The sequence below is a fragment of the Cololabis saira genome, chromosome 1, assembly GCF_033807715.1.
Source record: "Cololabis saira isolate AMF1-May2022 chromosome 1, fColSai1.1, whole genome shotgun sequence".
Taxonomy (NCBI): Eukaryota; Metazoa; Chordata; class Actinopteri; order Beloniformes; family Belonidae; genus Cololabis; species Cololabis saira.
The window spans coordinates 14,990,283-15,011,333 of record NC_084587.1 but is presented as its reverse complement, the minus strand read 5'-3'; the positions used below and the strand labels follow the sequence as shown (position 1 = coordinate 15,011,333).

Sequence of the window (21,051 nt, the reverse complement as noted above, 5' to 3'; positions counted from 1 at the left end):
CAACTGTCAGCTCCTTTAAATCAGGGCTAACAACATTACTGTTTACTGAAGCGTACTCTTATACTCATACTTACCTGTTGTACTCTACTGCCCTTACTTTTTGACAACTTGTGCTTTTTATTATTTTATTTCTTTTCTTATCATTGTATTTCATTTTATTTGCTATTTACTGTTGAATTGTGTCTTGCTGTTTTTTAATGTTGCTGTAAAGCACTTTGACAGTGGTAGTCTAGTGGCTACAGAGGAGGGTTTGGGTCTGGTGGATCCAGCTTCAAGCCCTGGAATGGCAACCAAGATGAACCACTTTGGGCCGCTGAGCAAGGCCTTAACCATAATTGCTCCATGGTGTGTGTACAGCAGATGTAAGTCGCTTTGGATAAAAAGCGTCTGCTAAATGACAGTAGTAGTAGAATTACCTTGTATTGACTTGCCTTGCCTTTAATGGAGTTGAACTGTATTGTTGAAGTGCCTTGAGATGACATAACATGATTTGGTGCAATATTAAAAAAAAGCTGAATTGAAATGTTTCCTTTGTACAAATTCTCTAAATAGATTTTGCCTACATTAACCACTCAATACCGATACTGTATGTAATCCATACACTGTGAGATTCAAGGTTCAAAGCTTATTTGTATGTGGACAGTAAGGAAACTATTTATAATCAAATTATTTCTTTGCCCTCCACAATGAAAGCCAAACAATAGAGTGATAACACACTCTAAACAAAAGTTAACATGAATGTTATCCCACTTTCTGGTCTGTTTGATACCTCTCTTAATTTTTAATAAAAGCCAGTAAAGTAGGGCCTCAAAGATCGTTTACAAAAAAATAAAAACAATAGACATTGATTGGTGACAGCATATTTGTGTACAGAGATAATAAGAATATTTTTCTTTATGTATTATTATTATTATTATTATTATTATTATTATTATTATTATTATTATTATTATTATTATTATTGTTATGCCTTATGTGGACTGAATCATTTGTGACGGCCAAACAGGGTGTAGTAAACATGTTTGACCACCAGATGTCATTATTTTATCATTATGTATTCTTCTGACGTCTCTATTATCAATACTGTACTGTGTTGAATATTTCAACGTTTTTTATGATCACTTGAATGCAGGCTTTAAACATTTCGAAAAAAATAAATAATTTGAAACACTGGATTATTATATTGCCATCAATGCACAGCTATTTGATCAAAGAATAAAGGATTAAGGACCAGTCTTGTGGCATTCATTTTACATATTATAACTTACCGGTAAGTAAGTTTTAGGTCGAAATGTGCACAATAAAAGAAAATTGTTAGTTTTTTTCCTTTCTGCAGGATGGATGGCTGGATAGATAGATAGATAGATAGATAGATAGATAGATAGATAGATAGATAGATAGATAGATAGATAGATAGATAGATAGATAGATAGATAGATAGATAGATAGATAGATAGATAGATAGATAGATAGATAGATAGATAGATAGATAGATAGATAGATAGATAGATAGATAGATAGATAGATAGATAGGTTTAATCTGGCCTCTGTCGTGATTCAGAGATCTCTGGGGTGGAAATGGTTAAAGAACTGTCTCATATGAGACTTCGAAATGGGCAATAATAAAATGCTATAAATAATAAAAGTGTTCTGGGGTTATGGACCGCTGAGTTTATGTAACTGCTGTCAGCACAGAGAGGACAAGCCCAATGCAGTTTTCTTCAAGAGGAATATTTATCACCAGAGCCTTTATTTCACACAATGCATCAAACCTGGCCTTTTGCCTGTGCAGTCATATGAAAAAAAGTAAACCCTCATTCAGTAAGGTTTTTACATACCGAGATATAATAAAAATAAACCATGTTGTTCCTGCCAGGTCTGAGGATGAAGTTAATACAACTTCAAATGAATAACAACAAATGAAATATTATGCAGTTTTTCTTATTTCTTTTAAAGAAAGAAAACAGTGGAGTTTTGTGTTTGAGACCATTTTTTGTTATCTTGGACTCATATTTAACTTGCGAATATTATGGTAAGCAGGGGTGTTCATGGTCCCCAGTGACTGAACAGGTCCTTTTTATTTTAAAGAAAAAAAAATATATACATTTTTTAAATTATTTATTTCTGCAACCCTTCATTAAAAACGCAAAAGTATTTTTTTTTCAAAATAAAGCAACCTATCAAGTGAATAGCAACTCAAGGAGCTTTTCAGAATAAGAAGCCGTACTTGCCCAGTCTATTTTTAAATGAACTTACATGAACTGTGACATACAAAGTAACCAAGGTCAGAACAGTCTGAGCTCTTTTTTCTTTTTTTCTCTTCTGGATGAATATTACGTGGTCTCACCTTGGGATCAAACTGCTCGTATGTCCTTCGTTCAGGGTATACCTAAATGTGTTTGTTTGTCTTTTGCAGGCTGCTTATGTACTTTGTTTGTTAGAGTTTGCATAGACATTTTTAGGAGCCACATACATAACTTCCTCCCTTTTCATTTAGCTTCCTTCCTTCATCCTTCTTCCTTCCTTTACCTGCTCCTTTTTGAAACTACCACAAGTTAAAGTTGATACACTCAAACCGATAGGAGAGAAGATCTACAACCCCAATTCCAGATAATTAGGACACTGTGTAAAATGTAATTCAAAGCACCAATTCACAGATCTCATACATTCCAAAGCATTATTTCAATCACTAAAGACAAATAAAAAAGAGTTGAAGAGTTAAAGAATGATAACTCAGGAAATGTTGCACATTAAGGGGAAAAAAGGGAAACACTGAATTTGATGTCAGCAACACATGTACAGAAAGTTGTAATAAAGTGTTTACCTCTGTTCGGCATCCTAACAGTCCAGTTGTGACTGGGAAAGGAGGAGAGCAGTTCAAGTTATTTTTGGAGAGGAACGTTGTCCTATTCTTGTCGGATCTGAGCAGCACAACAGTCCTGGCTCTTCCTTGTTGTATTTTTTCATTTCATGATGCAGCAAATGTTTTCAGTCGGTGGAAAATCTCGACTGCAGGCCGGACAAGTCAGCGCCCCAACTCTTCTATGAATCCATGACCTATCCAGGATGATCCCGGTGACCTTGAATAGCAATAACTGGGTATAAATAATCAATAGATGGATAGATAACATACAATTGCAGATTGGATATTCAAAGTCTTTGCAATTTGATGCTGAGAAAAATTACTCTAAAATTCTCTTACAATTTGTAGACGCACTTGTTCTCAGATTGCTGAATATTTGCACAACTTTAATTCTGAGACTCTCATTCTTTAAAAGGAGACTCAAAAATGTCAATACAACAGAACCCTGTCACTTTGTTTCGAATGGCATATCTGAAGTATTCTCATTCAACGAGCCATTTAAATCTGTAGAGAATAACATCACAGATCCTGGTTAGAGTAGAGACGCCCGGCCTCTCCATCTTTATTTCCAGAAACTGTGATCTTAAACACTTTTTTTCACAACTTTCCAAGAAACCATCTCAATAAACTTACTTATTTGTAAATGAGCTTATCTAAGTGGGTAAAAATGAGGACAAGTCTTTTCCATTCTCCCCAAATACTGTATATTGAGTCTCCTCTTGGCTTCTGGGCCCCTTTATGGCTATGAGGGGCCCTGTGAACATGCACAGTCCGAGAATAGCATGAAACAACTCTGATTAGAACCCATCTCCCATCTCAGGACGCATTATCAGCATACGGCTGAAACTATGTCTCCCCAGATAGTGGTCGGCCCAAACTTGGCCCTCGTCTGCAGTTGTCTTTGGCCCAGATTTGGCCTTGGCTGATGGAAAACCCACCGCCACTCCCCCGCTCACCATCTTCAACAGCACAGTCTCCACCACAGACACCTTCAGGTTCCTGGGATCCACAATCTCTCAAGACCTGAAGTGGACCACCCACATCAACTCTGTCCGGAAGAATCTCAGCAGAGGTTGTACTTCCTAGGGCAGCTCAGGAAGTTTAACCTGCCACACCAGCTGCTGATCACCTTCTACTCTGCCATCATCCAGTCTGTTCTCTTCACTTCCATCACTGTCTGGTTCAGATCGGCCACCAAACTAGACAGGCACAGACTGCAATGGACAATTTGGTCTGCGGAGAGGATAATTGGGACTAACCTCCAATCTATCCAGGACCTGTACCTGTCCAGGACCAGGAAACGGGCAGGTATCATCTCTCCAGACCCCTCACACCCAGGACACAGTCTGTCTGAACTCCTCCCCTCTGCACGGCGCTACAGAGCTCTGTAAGCCAAAACCTCCAGACTCAGAGACAGTTTCTTCCCCCAAGCTGTTGCTCTGATGAAATCTCATCATTCATAGAGTCTCAGAGTAATCAACCACTGTGCAATAATAATAATAATAATAATAATAATAATAACCACAATCATATGCTGTAACAATGCACCTTTCAATAACCATGTCTACCTCATACTGCTGCACCTTTCACTTTTTTTAATTGTATATATGTTAATAAGAACTGTCATTTGTCTATTTACTGTACAATGAGCGAAATAACCGAAGTCTTGTTTGACCTGACTTGGCCAATAAACCTGATTCTGATTCTGTAATATGGAAGAAAAAATATGATCTGGTCTTCATTTGAGACACATTAACAGAAAACACAATGTTCTTCAGCTGAATACACAAACAGCAATAATTCCTCATGTCTTTATTGACCCATTAAATATTTATAGGAACTGCAGGCACAAGTATGGGAGCATTATGACTATATGACTTGTTTGACCTGACTTGGCCAATAAACCTGATTGTGATTCTGAATTCTCCCAAGGTTAGTATGACTGGCTAAACTTAGGCACATAGAACAGGCATGGCTCAATTTTTGAACTTTCTTGGGGCCTTTGGGCCACGCCTGGTCCGTTTCCATTGTCAAAACTTCCAGATGTGGGCCACATCTGGCTCACACGACATATACAGGACTGTCTCAGAAAATTAGAATATTGTTGTGAGAAAGTGAGCAACCCCTCCCCTTCTCACCGGACTTTTTTTTAATGTGTGTGGCAGACTGGAGGATTGGGCGTGGTCTGCGGGGGAGCAGCACACAGGTGTGCCTGGTTCTACTGATTGTGGCACACCTGTGTCCAATCAACCTCTCCACCCTGCCTGGGTTTATGAACAGCAGCTGCATACCAGAAGGGGGGTCTGCTGAATGGAAGAAGCTTGTTGGGAGGCTATGCCCCATTGTGCTTATTTTTAGAATACTGATTTTGCCCTCCGCCTGTATGTTTTTTTTTTTTTTACATAAAATAAAAAGCCTTATTTTTTTGGCGTTCTATGCTCTGCAAGGTTTTTTTTACGCCTCATCACCCAGGTCCAGTTTTGCCTTGTCCCATTGTACGTGGGGAGGCCGCTCTGGTTCCTCACAATTGTGATAAAGTCCTTTATTTTCTGTAATGCAATTTAAAAAAAAAAAAAAAAAAAAAAAAAAAAAAAAAAAAAAGTCATACATTCTGGATTCATTACAAATCAACTGAAATATTGCAAGCCTTTTATTATTTTAATATTGCTGATTATAGTAAACTTTACAGTTTAAGATTAAGATTCCCAGAATATTCAAAATAAAGGACTTTATCACAATATTCACATGAGACAGTCCTGTAGTTTGGCCCAGTTCATTAAATTTGGCTCACCCCTTGCCAAAAGTGCCCAAAGTAGCCCAGATTAGGCCTTAAAATGTGTCTGCTATACGAGTCATGTATAGATTAAAGTATTAATGTCTGGTGTGCGGTTGGTGTGTGAGGTGAAAGGAATTCGTTGAAATAAATATATAAAGTAAAAGCTTTTGCTTCCGGATTAAGGCTGATTTATGGTTCCGCGTTACACCAACGCAGAGCCTTACGGCGTAGGGTACGCGGCGACACGCACCCTACGCCGTAACCCTACGTCGTAGGCTCTGCGTCGATTTAACGCAGAACCATAATTCAGGGCTTTATGCCGCGTTCCATTTGTCCTCGGAAGTGGGGATTTCCCAGTTCCCAGTTGGATTTTTCAACTGGAACGCCCTTCGAAGTGGGATTTCCTACTGGGAAAGTGGGAGAGTCTTCACCACCCCCGAGTTCACATTCCAAGATGGCTGCCCCGGTTGTAAACAGTAGAAGAGAGCTCTGTAAAAATTCGTAGCACTTCATTCTAGTTTTGGTCACACTAAATCAGTCGTATACAAGTATTGTTCGGCATATATATGCTACTATAGTGTAATTTACATTTTTCATGTGGTATATGCGAACTACAAACTTGTTTACCTACTTTGTAACTGGAACGCTGATAACTCGGCTGTGACGTCATTCCCAGTTCCCAGTTCCGACTTCCGAGGTAAACGGAACGCAGCATTAGCGTCCCTCGGTTCCCCCCTGCCGGAGCTCGGCGGCATCTGGGAGGGAGGAGAGAAAAAAAAAGGAAGGAGCCAAGAGAGAGAAAACGGAGGGGAGGAGGAGGGAAAAAAAAGGGAAAAGGGCAGCAGTAGAGCCACCAAAAGCGAAGACGCGAAAGCGGGCACGAACGGAAAGGTGAGTGATGCCCGAGAACCGTCGCCCTAATGCCAGGCGTTGCCGTGGCAACCGCCCGCTTCTCAAGCTGCACGGCGACGGAAAAATGTAACTTTATTTTTATATTGCGACGCATTGCTCCGCATTGTGCTGCGAAACAAGTCAGGGACGGTGGCGGTGGTGGTGGTGGTGGTGGTAGGGGGGGGCGAGGAAGGGACTGGGAGGCTATATATATATATATTTATATTCTCAGGACACCCTTTGGACTTCGCAGGCACGTTTTCCGTCGCCGACAGAAGCGGCGACGCGCCGACGCAGAGCTTACGCAGAGCCTACGCAGAGCTTACGCAGAGCCGACGCAGAGCCTACGCCGTAGGGTACGCGGCGACGCATACCGTACGGTGTGCGTCGCCGCGTACCCTACGCCGTAGTCTCTGCGTTGGAAGGACGCGGCGTTGAGCAGCGACCCCCGAACCCCGACCGCTGTGTCAGCGCTCGAATGGAGAGACACGTCCGACTGTGAACAAAGACCAACCAAATACGTGTGAATTAACCATTACCGTCCAGTCCAGTCGCGAGTAAATGGCTTAGAAACTGTTCACCAGTCGATAGTTCATCAAGGCTTAACTAAAACTACGACAAAAGCTTGTAATGCATGTTCCTAAACGCTTTTAAACACCTAAATATTCACTCACTAACACTACGACTTAAGATATTGAAAAATAAACTATCATGTCATTATTATCCCAGTTTAAAATATGTCCTGTTTACTGTCACTTATTAATGGGTTGTAACCAAGTTTAGTTGTCCTGTTAAATAGGCCTGTGTTGAAAAAAATCAATTTTCCGATTCTAAATCGATTCTTATATTAATTCTTAAAAATCGATTCTTATGTCTAAAGATCTTTGTTTTTTTTATTTTTTTTTATAAATTTTTTTTATTTTTTTTTCTCATCATTTTCGCCAGGTGAACTTTAATCCCAGTAGTCGGACACACAGTTTGTCATGACACTTCTGAAAAATGCCAGGTGCTTCATGGCAATATTTGTGCGTGGTGACAGAATAAATTAGATAAGCTAAAATGATTTGTTTACTGCATGAACTGTTCTTTCTTTTTTGCACTTTAAATGGATATTGAAAGGCCTGTTTGAGTTATTTATTTCTTAGTTATTTCACAATAATTATTGTGAAATTATTATTTCACTAGTTATTTTACAGTCATATAATTCAGGCAACAGCTCAAAAAACATTTTAAATAACACTAAGCCAAATCAATATCGAATCGGATCGAATCGAATCATGATAATCGATTTTGAATATTAAGAATCGGAATCGAATCGATTCTTGACATTTGAATCGATACCCAGCCCTACTGTAAACTAAAAACACCACGTCGACTACAAGAAAGGCTTTCTCTTAAGAGTTGCCAGTAGAATAAGAAAATTGTCCAGTTTGGGTGTTTATAATTAGGATTTCTTTCTTTTTTCTTTTTTTTTTTTACTTGTCTGCACATATATTAATGGTTAATACCATGCTGGTAAGAACCTAAAGCATATATATGTGCATTTCTGAAAATAAAATATATATGATATGTTTTTAAATATGTCACATATATTTATTTTGATTTTTTTAGGATTTATTTCTTGTGAAGTCTAAAAAAACCCTCTTAAGTTGTTGTTTTGTCTTACCTTTCCCATTGCTTGGTGGCCATGTTGGTAGCTACAAAGGTGCTTAGTAAACAGCAAGTAGAGAGAAGACCAAGAAGACAAGTTGCAAGCACATATCTGCTTAATGTGAGGAGTTGCAAGCTTTTAAGATGATGATGCTATTTGGAGAAGCAGCTTTTGAATGCTTTATATCCATTCAAGATCTGAAGACTGCAGCATCCAGCATGTTTTCGGATTTTCCTTATGGTGTGTGTGCATATACTGTATGTACAGCTGAGCAGTTTGGGAGTTACAAATCTCTGGAGTCTTGCTATTTACAGATGAGTGGGTGCAGAACTTGCAAGCACTTTAAAATGGTTGTTTAAACAACGCTGTGACGGGTAAAGATGTTCATTTAGGCCCTGTTTTCAAAGCCTTGCACATGTAGGAAGAAATCGTAGTAAAATTCCTCACAAGTCAGGAGTACAAATGTTCATATTTCAGTTCTTTAAATCATGACATTATGCAGAAAGGCTTCAGATAAGCATGGGAAGCAAATTAAACTGTAAACAGCGTGCAAGCGTGTGAACTATAGTGCAGCAACATACGGTTCTAACCTTCAAATGACATTCACGTAAAGGGCAAGGTGGAAATACAGCGCAATGCTTTACACGTCAGTGTTTAAATAAGCCAGGCAGGGAAGTGGTGAGAAGTTATCTCCTTTTGTTCAATTATGGCTTTGTGAACCACTTCTGCACTTTGAGATGCAACAGTATGTACAGATATTTACATGCTCTGTTTGTGCACAAAAATAAATATAGAGCAATATGTAGCTACCCTCAGCCACTGATGTCCCTATTCAAGCATGTAGCTATTAATGTGGTTGGCTTTCCAGCAGTGCTACGCTGCAGGATGTCACAATCACAAACCCTGTAGATGGAATCTAACTGCTTTTTTGTTGTTGTGTCATTTTCATGCCTTCTTCCGATGTATTTCTGGATAACACTGCTCAGAAATGCAACACATTTGAGAGCAATATGGCTGACATGGAGCTGTCTCAGGTCCAATCAATTTAAAGAACGGCCTCAAATTTGCTGAATAGTTTTGGGTAGGTTATGTTTGGATTTGTGCTGCTCTTGTCTGCTGGTGGAATCAGTGTCTGCTGCTCGAGTGTGCCGTGGCTGCCAGTAACCCGCTATGCCAAGGCGGGCTGCTGTGATGTTGTATGTGAATGCCTCTTGGTGATGATAATTCAACAGTGTTTTGCTTCCAAATCAGTAAAGCACTCTTAACGCCACACTGTAAAGCTAGCAGACCAGCGTGAAACTGTTGTGAACACATAAATGCTCCCTGTCGAACCTCAGGAAACATCCAGACCCTGTGGAAGATTTTTCTACTTCATTACCTCATTTGCAATCCAAATATGTAATACATTCCATTGCATCCTTAATGTTAAATTATAATCCTCCGTAATTATATTTCACAACCATTTGCTAATCAAATCGATTTTCTTGTCCTGTAGTACCATCCAGAGATGTTCAGCTCTCCACTCTGGACTGTTGTGTTTTGTTCTTTGTAGTTCTCTGTTTAAGGCCACGGTATGAGCAATGAAAAAGGTCCATTGTGAAATAAACAGGCATAAAGGAGTGTATTCTTGTGCATATTACATGGAAAAATCTGAGGGAACGGGCCATGCGAGTCCCGGAGGGCGAGGCGAAGGCTCTCATTGGTGCTTGGTGTTGGCTGAATGTGGCGAGCTAATCATTCCCAGCCGTCCTCTGCTAGTTTGTTCCTGGCCTTTAAGGTAATGCACCTGTTTGTTTTGAACAAACTTGGAACCCCTTAATTGCTTGTTCATGTTTTATGATTGAAATAACATAGAACACATTGTGAAGGATTTTCCTGTTTTTAATTTTCTTGGAGGCAGTGAGGGATAAGGGAAAAAATGTCCTTTTTTTTCCGCTTAAAATCATCCTGAAACTGGGTTTGTTGTCAAAAAGTGAGTGTGAGAAACTTGTGCAAGAATTTTGTGAATTATGTGTGTTTGTGTGGTTGGAGAAAGGCCACTGAACTGAAGTTGTTGACAATAACATGAATTATCAAAGGAGCTGCCTCCTTTTGGACTGCACCACTGAGGTTTCTCACCCTCCCCGTCTCACTACATCTTTCTACGGGTTCCACCGGCTCAGAGGCGTTTGTTTTCCATTGCAACTACGCTGATGGGTTTTTATTTTTTTTGTGCACAATTGTCAAAAAGCATAATGATGAATGAAACCTGGGAGAATATCATGGGTGCATCTTCTGTTTCACTTTGGACTTTGATGATAAACAGCTTTCAATTTCTATTTTAGGTTGTGGTTATGGGGATTTCCTTTAATTTTCAAAGGTTAATGTGGTATTTTTTTAACATTTCTTTTTATGTGGCATTGGTTTGGTGAGTTAATTAGCATAAGCCACAAAATCAAATGTGTCACTGGCTGCAACACCACAGTAGAAATGCTGCACTGTCATCCTCTTCCTGCCTTTCTGCCTCGCCTCCCTTTCTATCCTTCCAGCCTCCTTCCCCTGGTTTCTTGCTCTTCATCCAGACCTGGCTCTGGTCTGCAGTGTGCTTGTGTGTGTGTGTGTGTGTGTGTGTGCGTGTGTGTGTGTGTAGGAACATGATGTCATTGCTAATTGCTCAAGGCTCCTGGGCTGTTAAGTTGGTTTATATTCAGCCCCTCTCCCCATTTCCTGCTCCCTCTCCTCACTTCATCCCTCTTTCCCTTGTCATTTACTTTCTCCCTCCTCCCTCTGTAGCCTTTCTGTACAACATCAGGATTTGCTGAGTATGGAAAAAGTGACTTGGACATTTATGGGCTGAGTTTTGGGCCAAGCACTGCAGAATGTTCTCGTGTGCCTGTTTGTTTAGCTTTAGTATTATTAAAGTGCCTCACTTTCAAAATAGCCACTCCTCTGCAAAACTCCTTTGTCACTTCTCTGATGAGCTAAATAAAGGAGGCACACACACACACACACACACACACACACACACACACACACACACACACACACACACACACACACACACACACACTCGTTTACACGTTGTGATCAGAATGCACATCTGTGTAGACCAGAACTGCAAGCTTTCACTTTAGCAGCGACCCAAGTCTGAGCTCCACAAACTCCTCCTCTCGGCATCTGTGTCTGTGCTAACCTCGGTGTTTTTTGCAGATTGGATATAATTATGTCGGGAAGACTATAAAAGTGCGTGTGTGGTGTTGGGACTTTCTTGCCTTGCAGCACCAACCTGTTTGTCTGTGTGTGGCCAAGGTCATGCAGAGCAACTGACAAGAAAGGATGGGAAGAGTTTGCATGTGTATACATGTTCGTTTCTGCGTGTGGTGTGTGTGAGTAATCAGATAACGCAGAGATCCGTTATCACCACCCTTTTTCCTCTGTGGAAACAATACTGCTGGTCCACCCTTGAACAAATGCTGTGTGTGTGTATGTCTCTCTAAGTAGGGTTACCAGATTGGACCAATGAATGATAAATTAAAACAATATAGAAGTGTCCAGCGTTGTGAAATTGGCACAATGGGCACATTACAGTTTGTTGTCCAAGAGACTATACGCTTGCATTGTCATCTTTTCTCCCCAGTTTTATTCTCTTCACTTTTTCTTTCAGCTCCCTATCGATGCCTCTCAATAGGGATATTGTGCCCACGGCCAGGCAGGCTGCAGTGTATGTGTGCGCGTATGCATTGTTGTTGCAGGGAGCAGACAGCCGTGAGGTGTGTTTGAACAGGGAAGGAGCACAGAGGCCCTGTTCATCCTGTAGCCTGCAAAACTGAATGATAGGGCCCCCATTTTCTCTTTCAATCTATTCCTATGTCTGTCTGTCTGGCTCATCTTCTGTTTTTTGTTTTTTTGGTTTTTTTTCCCCGTTTGTGCTAATATCTCATTACTTTCTTTTTGCTCAATTCTAGATTGTTGTTATTAATATCTGGCTTTGTGTGTGTGTTTTATTTATTTATTTATTTATTTGTGTGTGCAGTACTCGGGTTGTAAAAAGAAATCAGGGGGGATGGTGGATTTTATCATATGAGGACAGCTAATTTGTGCTGGTTACAAATAATATAATATATTACAAATAATAGCACTGACCAAAACACCTGCAGAAATACTGCAGGAATGACATAGCAGCAGTTAAATGCAGCCTTCTGTAAGCTTTAAATATCCACTGGGCTTACATCAAATACATCAAAACACAACAATCAAAAAACAGTTTTCTGAACTTATCAATATGACTCTGTCCTTCACAGGATAAGTAAAATGGATCACTGCAAAAACTCAAAATAAGAATATTTGTCCTATTTCTAGTTAAAATGTCTCATTTTAGTAAAAAAAAAATCTTATTACACTTAAAACAAGACTCATCACTGGAAAAAACAACAATTTTCACCTGTTTCAAGTAGATTTTCACTTGAAATAAGTAGAAAAATCTGCCAGTGGAACAAGATTTTTTGCTTGTAATGAGAAGATAAATCTTGTCCCACTGGCAGATTTTTCTACTTATTTCAAGTGAAAATTTACTTGAAACAGGTGAAAATTGTCAAATAAGTTATTTTTCTGGTGTTATTTTTCTGGTGATGACTGTAAATGTTGAAATAGCAGTAAAACCACATTCATTGATGAAATGACATAAGGGATGGAAAGGGGGGATGGCAGTTTTACAGGGGGGATGATTTTGACCGTTTTTATTTCAGGGGGGGATGCCATCCCCCCTCATCCCCCCTCAACTCCAGTACTGTGTGTGTGTGAGAGAACTGCCATGTAAGGTGTCAGCTTTTGGCAGCTCTCGCTGATGGACTGTCTCCTTGCTGTCAGGTCTGGCACATGAACGGGTCGTGACTATGCATGTTATTTTCCCCCGCAAATTACCTGTGGAAGCGGACGAGGATGGATGTTTACTTTTCACAGGAACGCCGAACACAGAGATTTGCGTTCCCACTCTCATTCTCACACACTCTTTTGTTTATATTTTTCTGTCAGTGATGTTGCCTTTTCCACTTGACTGCACTTTTGCAGGTACACCCCCATATCTCTCATTTCAGCTGCATAAGGGCTTCTGCCCCCCCTGGTTGACCTTCCTCTTTCTCTCCCAGTGACTCACATACGCATAGTATGTAGATTTCAAAGTTAGCATGGGATTAAGACAGAAGTAAAGGTCACAGCAGTAGACGTGGTTTTAAACTGGCCAGCCGAAGTGCGTTCACTAGTGTTTGGACTGTTTGGGTAAAGTCATGTCAAAATTAACAGATCTCAGTTATAATGAAGCACCACGACCTTGGATGACTCCCAACTAAAGTTCTTAACAAATAATTGCACGGTGGTGTTTCTGACATGCCGTTGTCATAACATGAACATTTCTTTTGCAAATTAGCCGTGTACTGTGGACTGTCCCGCCCCCACGTATGATTTAATTGGCTTGTACCAGCTGTGTGGCTGCAATTTGATTGGCAGCTCGTGTTGAAAAGTTAAAAATTCCCCAACTTTTGACTGAAGCAGCACTCTCACTGCTATTCACTACTTTTTGTTTGTTGATATAGCTCTGTTCAGTCGATTCAAGCTCCTTCGAGTTCATTTATTTATTTCATTCAAATGACAGCGAGAAGGCCGTACAGTTCAGGGAAAAAAATTTAAGGTATTTGCAGTCGGTGTTAATTAAACCTAAAGTGTGTTGAAGTAGCACAACAGTCTTTTTTCAAGTTAAAATAGCAGTTTTAATTTCAATTGAAGGAATATGTGATTACTTTTAAAGGTCATCTAGCTCTTACAGTCTCCTGTCCCTAGTCTCGGCTCAAACCAAAGTACCTTTGGAGCCCCATCTCAGTCGTATCCTGCAACAACTACTGTATATATTTCTTCATGACATTATCATACATCAGTTAGGACTAGGGACGTAATTTACGATTATTCTGATAGTTGATTAGTCATCGACTATTGAAATTATTAGTCGACTAATCGGATTATGAATCTCATAATTATTGAATGGCTCTTATTTGGCTCTCAGCTTTTACATTTTGCATGAGGTTGTTTAAGTGATGTGTTAATTAAAAGACAAGATGGACACGTCATTCGCCATATCGTTTACCCATGTGCTGTACTCTGCTGTGCCTGCTATTCTCAGCAGAGATAGGGAGGATGGAAGACGATGCCTCACTCTGTTAGTTTTTTTGCCGACAAAAGCTGACAATTAACAACGCGGACTAATCGCTGCACCCCTAACGTCAACGAGGATGAAGCACAGGCACTAAGAGACTTAAGAAAGTAATGACAGAAAATACATCTAGAGTGTGGAAGAGCAAGGGACTAAAAAAGATTAAATCTTGGACAGCATTGTAAAAGGGGCTTAACCTCCACACATTTAGGGGGGGATCAGGTGGACTAAAGATTTCAGAGGTTCCTTTGTGATACTTTAATTGAAAAGTTAACGCAGTTAATTTTTTTTTTTACGGAAACAAAATTATAGTAATTTCTCTCAGGAGAGAAATAAACATGACCACTTTCGGCTGGATTAAATTTGCAATAGAGGCCACTCCGAAAGCAAATTGGAGAAATGATGAAAGCAAATTGGAGAACTGATTACTAACCGGTTTTCCAAAGGGTAATTTGATGAATAATCAAAAGGAAAATAGTAGTTACCCGCAGCCCAATATACTTGTGTTAAGTTGACTTTTGTTAACATGTTGAAAGATTGCTCAACAAATGGACAGTTTAACTTGTGATTAGTTTAAGCAGCAGACATCCCAAAGGATACTTACATTTTTACATTAATATGATATCAATGCTGTTGTAATACCGTAGATCAATGTTGTCCAGCTTCCTGTAGGCTTTGGATTTGAGTAAAACCAAAAAGGGAGATAAACATTGGAAGTGATAAATGTCGGCAAGTCCCAAATGCACGTAAGAAAATCAACACAGAAAAAGTGGGGTAGTGGTTGAGGGTGGTACAGTGTTGAGTTTAAGTATTTACCTTTTAAGTTAAATCTTTGCCTTTTAAAGTAAGATTATTTTAGTACATTTTGGATAAAGGGCTTGAATATGAGTGGATTTGTTGATGAAGCTGGTAAAATTGGAAAAAAAGGGGGAAAAAAAATAAAATAAAATTGATCTACCAGTCGATGTGCCAGGTGAACCCTGCCGGGAAGTTTAAACTTAATATAAGAATAATGTCATGTTTATGAGGGAAAAAAAGGCCTTTTTTTCCGGGGCGATATCCCACCTCCTCTATAGAACCGCGAGCGTTCTTGCTCACTCTAACCGACCCGCCGCTTCCTCCTCTTCCTTCTGTTTTAACAATTAACCCTCAAGCAGATGGCCGCAGTCTGTGAATTGTATGGAGCACATTCCTGTTTGTTGAACACACAGGACGGCAGGTGATCGGCATCCGGAGTCACTGTGGGGGGTTTTTGGGAGCTTTTCTGACCAGCTCAGTGTCAGTGTCTTACAGTTGCATCAGATCTCGCGGTGAGTTAAAATAAGTTAACATCTGTGGTAAGAATGTGGTTCGGTACCAGATCTGAATATTTCTGGTGTGATTCATAGACAGACCGTTTGGCTTTCACGGACCTGAGCGGAAAATAACTGAACTGCTTAACGACTAGAAACGGGTATCATTCAGACTTGGTGTCACTTGACCAATTTTCTTGTTGATACTACAGTTAAAAATGTACAACGAACCATAGACGCTTCATGTAAATATGGAACGTTTCAATAGTTAACATGGAGGTCATTTGCTCTCCAGTTCTCCCTCTCAGGAAACAAACCTAGCACAAAGCACTAGTGAAGTATTTAAATGTCTTTGCATAATTGTATGCCAACCATTGTAAATCAAAGTAGTATAACAGTTGCAGACGAACTTCTGCAGTCGGAAGAGTTGGGATTGTGAGAATCGGGCCAGCTTTTCCATGTGCTGGTGTTACACGCTTAATTAAATCACGTCATTCATTTAGTTTTAATCAAACGTTGTTATTCCATCAGCAGTTTGTGTTAGTGACCATTAAGACCATTAAACAACTGTCTGCATGTATATTAGTCTTTGGGTGTGAGAAGTTGTGGTATTTAGATGTTAGTATTTTCCAAAATCTTTCTAAACATTTTTGTAGCATTGTGTATAGGGATGGGCGGTATGGACTAAAAAATATATCATGATAATTTCTGGCATTTATCCCGATAACGATAAAAATAATGATAAAAAAAAATTCAACTCCATCTTTTCAACTATAAATCTATCTCGCTCTCAGATCCGCCATGTTTGTTACACAAAAACGTCATCAACGGGAATTTATCCTTCTTTCTTTCTTTCTTTCTTTCTTTCTTTCTTTCTTTCTTTCTTTCTTTCTTTCTTTCTTTCTTTCTTTCTTTCTTTCTTTCTTTCTTTCTTTCTTTCTTTCTTTCTTTCTTTCTTTCTTTCTTTCTTTCTTTCTTTCTTTCTTTCTTTCTTTCTTTCTTTCTTTCTTTCTTTCCTTCCTTCCATCTTCCTTCCTCCCTCCCTCCCTCCCTCCCTCCTGCTCTCTCCTTCCTTCTTCCCTTCCTCTTTCCTTCCTTCCTTCCTTCCTTCCTTCCTTCCTTCCTTCCTTCCTTCCTTCCTTCCTTCCTTCCTTCCTTCCTTCCTTCCTTCTGCGTCAATTTAACGCAGAACCATAAATCAGTTTTACACAAATACGTCATCAACAGGAATTTATCGTTTTTTACCACGAGATGACAAATTCTTATCGTGGGAAATTTTTCGACGGTATATCGTGAACGGTAAAATATCGCCCATTCCTAATTGTGTATCATCAGATGTGTCTTATACCGACCAGTTAGTCCACTTTTTACTTGTTTTTAATGCTTTGACCACCGTGTTGCTTGCTTGTGTTTCTGCACACAAGGGGGAAAATATTACTCAGACGATTAATCTCACTGCATTGAAATGCAGACTGGTGAGTAAACTCTGAGCAATTTATTAGCGGTTTCGGCAGCTTTGTTTCCATCACTTTAACAGTTGCGATATACTTGCATGATATAAGCGCTGGAAGTGTTGGTGTTGGTGTTGGTCCTGGAGGTTATCGGTACCAGTTTGGAGCCGGTGCCAGTGTTGCACCTGTTTTCGATGCCCAGACCTGTTTATCAGACGCTGCTAGAACGTGCTTCTTGGTGTCGCACTGGCCCGGCCAGAATAAATATGGGTAAAATAACTGTGGGAAGGCAGTCCCGGCTCTGAATACGATACGGAGTCCGAGACGGTTGCGGTATTGGACTGCCGGTGGTGGTTAGCTAACTGAATCATCCCTGTCCAAAAGCACGTGTCTCCTCAGAGAATAATATTTTGTTAATATCTGGTACCACCAACAGCAGCTTCGTTAATAGGAAAGGTGAAGGTCAGAGGAAGAAAAGAGACGGCTGTTGTACCGGAGGAGGAGACAGCAGCGAGACAGTGATTTAAAGTATTGGATATTGAGAGATTATTGCAGTGGTGACTGTGCTTCCTTTGGCAGAGATTGGACATTCCTTTTCTCATGAGTCACTCTTTCGCTCCTGATCTACAATTTCTATTCATATCTCCTGCTTTTAGGCTAGTACCGTTCCCCATGTCCTTCACTTTCTGAGCGTCTCTTGCTCTTACTGGTTCCCCCCGAACGACGTAGTTGTGTGTTGTTTTCCAGCAAATAAGATAGCATGGATCAGGCTGTGATGCTAAGGCAATCTTGTGACATTATCATGCAGCAGCTTGCCACAGGCGTTATAACGCAATGTGAGATGGCAAAACCATGCTGGACTCATACACACGGTGTGAATAAGTGCTGTGCCGTTTCTGTCTAGACTTCCCTGTCCTTTTGCACGTCCTGTCACATCTCAGCTATATATAGGATGCACACTCTCTCTCTCTCGTCTCTGCTCCCGCTGCCCTCGCCTTCAATCTGACAGGCCTTTGTACATGTCTGTCTGTCTGTCTGTGTGTTTTCACTGAGAGAGGAAGACGGGGTCTGAAAATGGCTCGCCTCCGTTTTTACTGCAAAAGAAATAAACAAGTTGACTGTAAAGCTCTCAGGGAAGCAAGGAGGGGCAGAGGCTCTGATGGGAGTTGCTATGAAATTCGTTATGAGAACTCTCCATTTACTTAATGATATTGATGAAAGAAATGAGAGGAACTTGTAAAGACACAGCCCTTAGCCGCTGTAAAGCGATGATGCATTAAAATATCATGAGTCACATGAACAGTATGTGGTAACACTCCACCTGAGTGGTTTTGGGTGATGTGGACATCAAAGATTGTGCCGTGTGAAGAGAAGGAAACACTGGGGGGCCTGTAGAGGGGAAATGGACAACATTTACTTTAGTGTCAATTATGTTGTCTCACTGAGGAAAAAAATAGTGATATTGGCGATTTGCTGCCAAGTCTTATTTATTAACAATCAATTTTACTAGCAACTGGAGTCTTGTGGAATTTAGCAAAGTTGGGAAATTATTCTGTGATTAAGTCATGGGGTGACAGCCCTGAGCAACATGGGACGGTCCATGCTGCACTAGGATTTTAAACCTGGGTGTCAGGGCTGGTGTGGTGAGGACCCAGATGCAGGAGAGCAAAAGGCAGGAGTTCAACAAAAAGGGGTTTATTCCACAAAAAAGGCAAGGACCAAAAACTAAAGCGCTGCTTAGCAGGATCAATAACACAGAAACAGGGATAAAAAAAAAACTGGAGGAAAAACTTGGCAGGACACCTGGAGTAAGGCACAGTACGGAACCACAAGGAGCAAGGGAATGACAAGACCAGATATACACAGGGGATAACGAGACACAGGTGCAGACAATCAGGGCAGATGGGACACAGGCAGGGAAAAACAGAAACAAACTGGGGGAAATGTCAACCACTGACACTGGGCTGTTTTAAAATGACATTTTTTTTGTTTAGTCAAAGTCTGATATTTGCTTTTTCAGGAAATGTATGGAGGGATTTTGAATATGGTGCAGTATGTAAATTGGACTGTTCCCAAGACGTTGATAGTATACTCCTAGAGCGCATGCTAGTCTGTAATCTAACTGATTATTAGATGAATTTTTGTTTTTACAAAACATGAAGAAAAAAATTATGAACTAAATCGTCTTTGGCATTTCTGTGGATCTCTGCAGCAGAACAGCACCTGCAGGCAAGGCAACGCTATTTGCATGGAGCATTTAAAACACAAAGGCAACTCAAAGTGCTTTTCAGAGGTGTTGATGAAATGAATAAATGAAAATATAGTCCCAGAAAGGTGTGGTGAGACAGCTGTGTCTATGCCTGAGGTCCTGAAGTGCTCCACAGGTGCTTGCACCAGACTGGAAGATGCTCCGTACAAGTCCAATATGGAGTAAGATAACTTCCAAAAAGATGTGTCCATGTTATAACTATTCGTATTCGTAATGATAAACATTTGTATGTAAATAAAAAAGTTGTACCCAAAATTCTGCTGTCACACACATGAGTCTGATAAATTATTAGGGTTAGGATTGTTTTTATGTGAGTGTGAATCTAAAAGCTGTGAGTGCAAAGTCTTGTGAATACAACTCTAATTTCTACGACTACAAGTCTTCACTGTGAACACAAATTCAAGTTTATGGGTACGAGTCGAAAAACTGTTGAAATAGACCTATATACGTAGACGCCGCATCGAGTGTTCTTGCCCGCTGTTGCGATACGTCAACGCTGCTGCGCTGTAAACTAATACAAGTAAATGGACTTATTTTCATAAAGCGCCTTTCAACAAAGAAATGTACCTTTTACGTCTCATTTATTCATTCACACACGCACTAATATACTTGGGAAACAGTTAGGCACCAGAATTTTGGGTACAACTTTTTTATTTACATACAAATGTTTATCATTACGAATACGAATAGTTATAACATGGACACATCTTTTTGGAAGTTATCTTACTCCATAGTCCAAGAGCTGATTCTAGTTTCATACGAGGCTCCGATCCTTCAGTGTGTTCATTAAGACGCTAGAGAGCCTCTTGCAGACTTGCAGTGGTGAGAGTGATCTGCGGTGGCAGCAGCATCAGCTCCGGAGATGTCAGCATCCACAAAGCTGGAAAAATTCAGGGGACAGCATGTTGAGAGGTTTGAGTCAGCTCAGGACACGAGGTCCTTTAACAAAATGTTTCCCTCCATCATGGACGATCCATCTGCACGACTCGCTGCAGAAACATGACTCATTCTGTTCATTACAATTCAAATTTTAGCTTTTGTATTTATACAGTACCAGTCTTATACTTCCACTTTTAATATTGTATTATTAATGCTTTGTCTTCTTGAGATTTCGTCTTTTCTTTACTCACAGATCAGTTTTATTTTACAATATGAACTGGTCATTGCTCAGAATAACGGAGAGACAGCAGGCCGGTGTCATCTGTCTTTAGGCGGAGTTGTGGGTGGGTTAGATTAACACATTTATAGATCACTACTCAGGGAACGAGGATGAAGGTGTAGAGCCATGTTGAGACTTTTCCGTTTTGTGGCAGAAACCAACATATTTGTAATTTAAATGAACACGGTTGAGTGTTTTGGTAATTAACAGTTGCCAGAGTGGGATTAACATACAAGAAAAGGGAAAGCCGTGGCCTAAACACGATTCTTGTTGTCCTCAGTTTACGCTCGGCAGTGTCTGCAGGCTTCACCTCCTGGTCTGTTCAAGAGCTGCAGTCCTGTGATGTCAAAGTTGTTCTGACGTTACAGCCAGCCTGCATGTTTGTGTCAGAGATCACGCTTCACAGGGAAAGGTGTTATTCCCTCAGCTGATTATGTTTCACTCTCGGTTCAAGGTAACTTTCCCCTCCACACCCACAGTGAAGAGAGACGGGCTGAAGCGGGAGGGTGGAGGAAGGTCCC

At 40.3% G+C, this 21,051-nt stretch overlaps 1 protein-coding gene across 6 annotated transcripts in view; it reads left to right on the top strand.

Annotated features, from left to right (window-relative positions):
* Positions 1 to 6,401: 6,401 nt before the first annotated feature.
* Positions 6,402 to 21,051, top strand: part of apbb2b (amyloid beta (A4) precursor protein-binding, family B, member 2b) — a 71,561-nt gene continuing 56,911 nt past the window's right edge. For all 6 annotated transcript variants that reach the window (XM_061707234.1, XM_061706987.1, XM_061707152.1 and 3 more), the window contains exon 1: positions 6,402 to 6,530. The gene's annotated coding sequence lies outside the window, so the exon portion shown is untranslated. The remainder of the gene's footprint in view (positions 6,531 to 21,051) is intronic.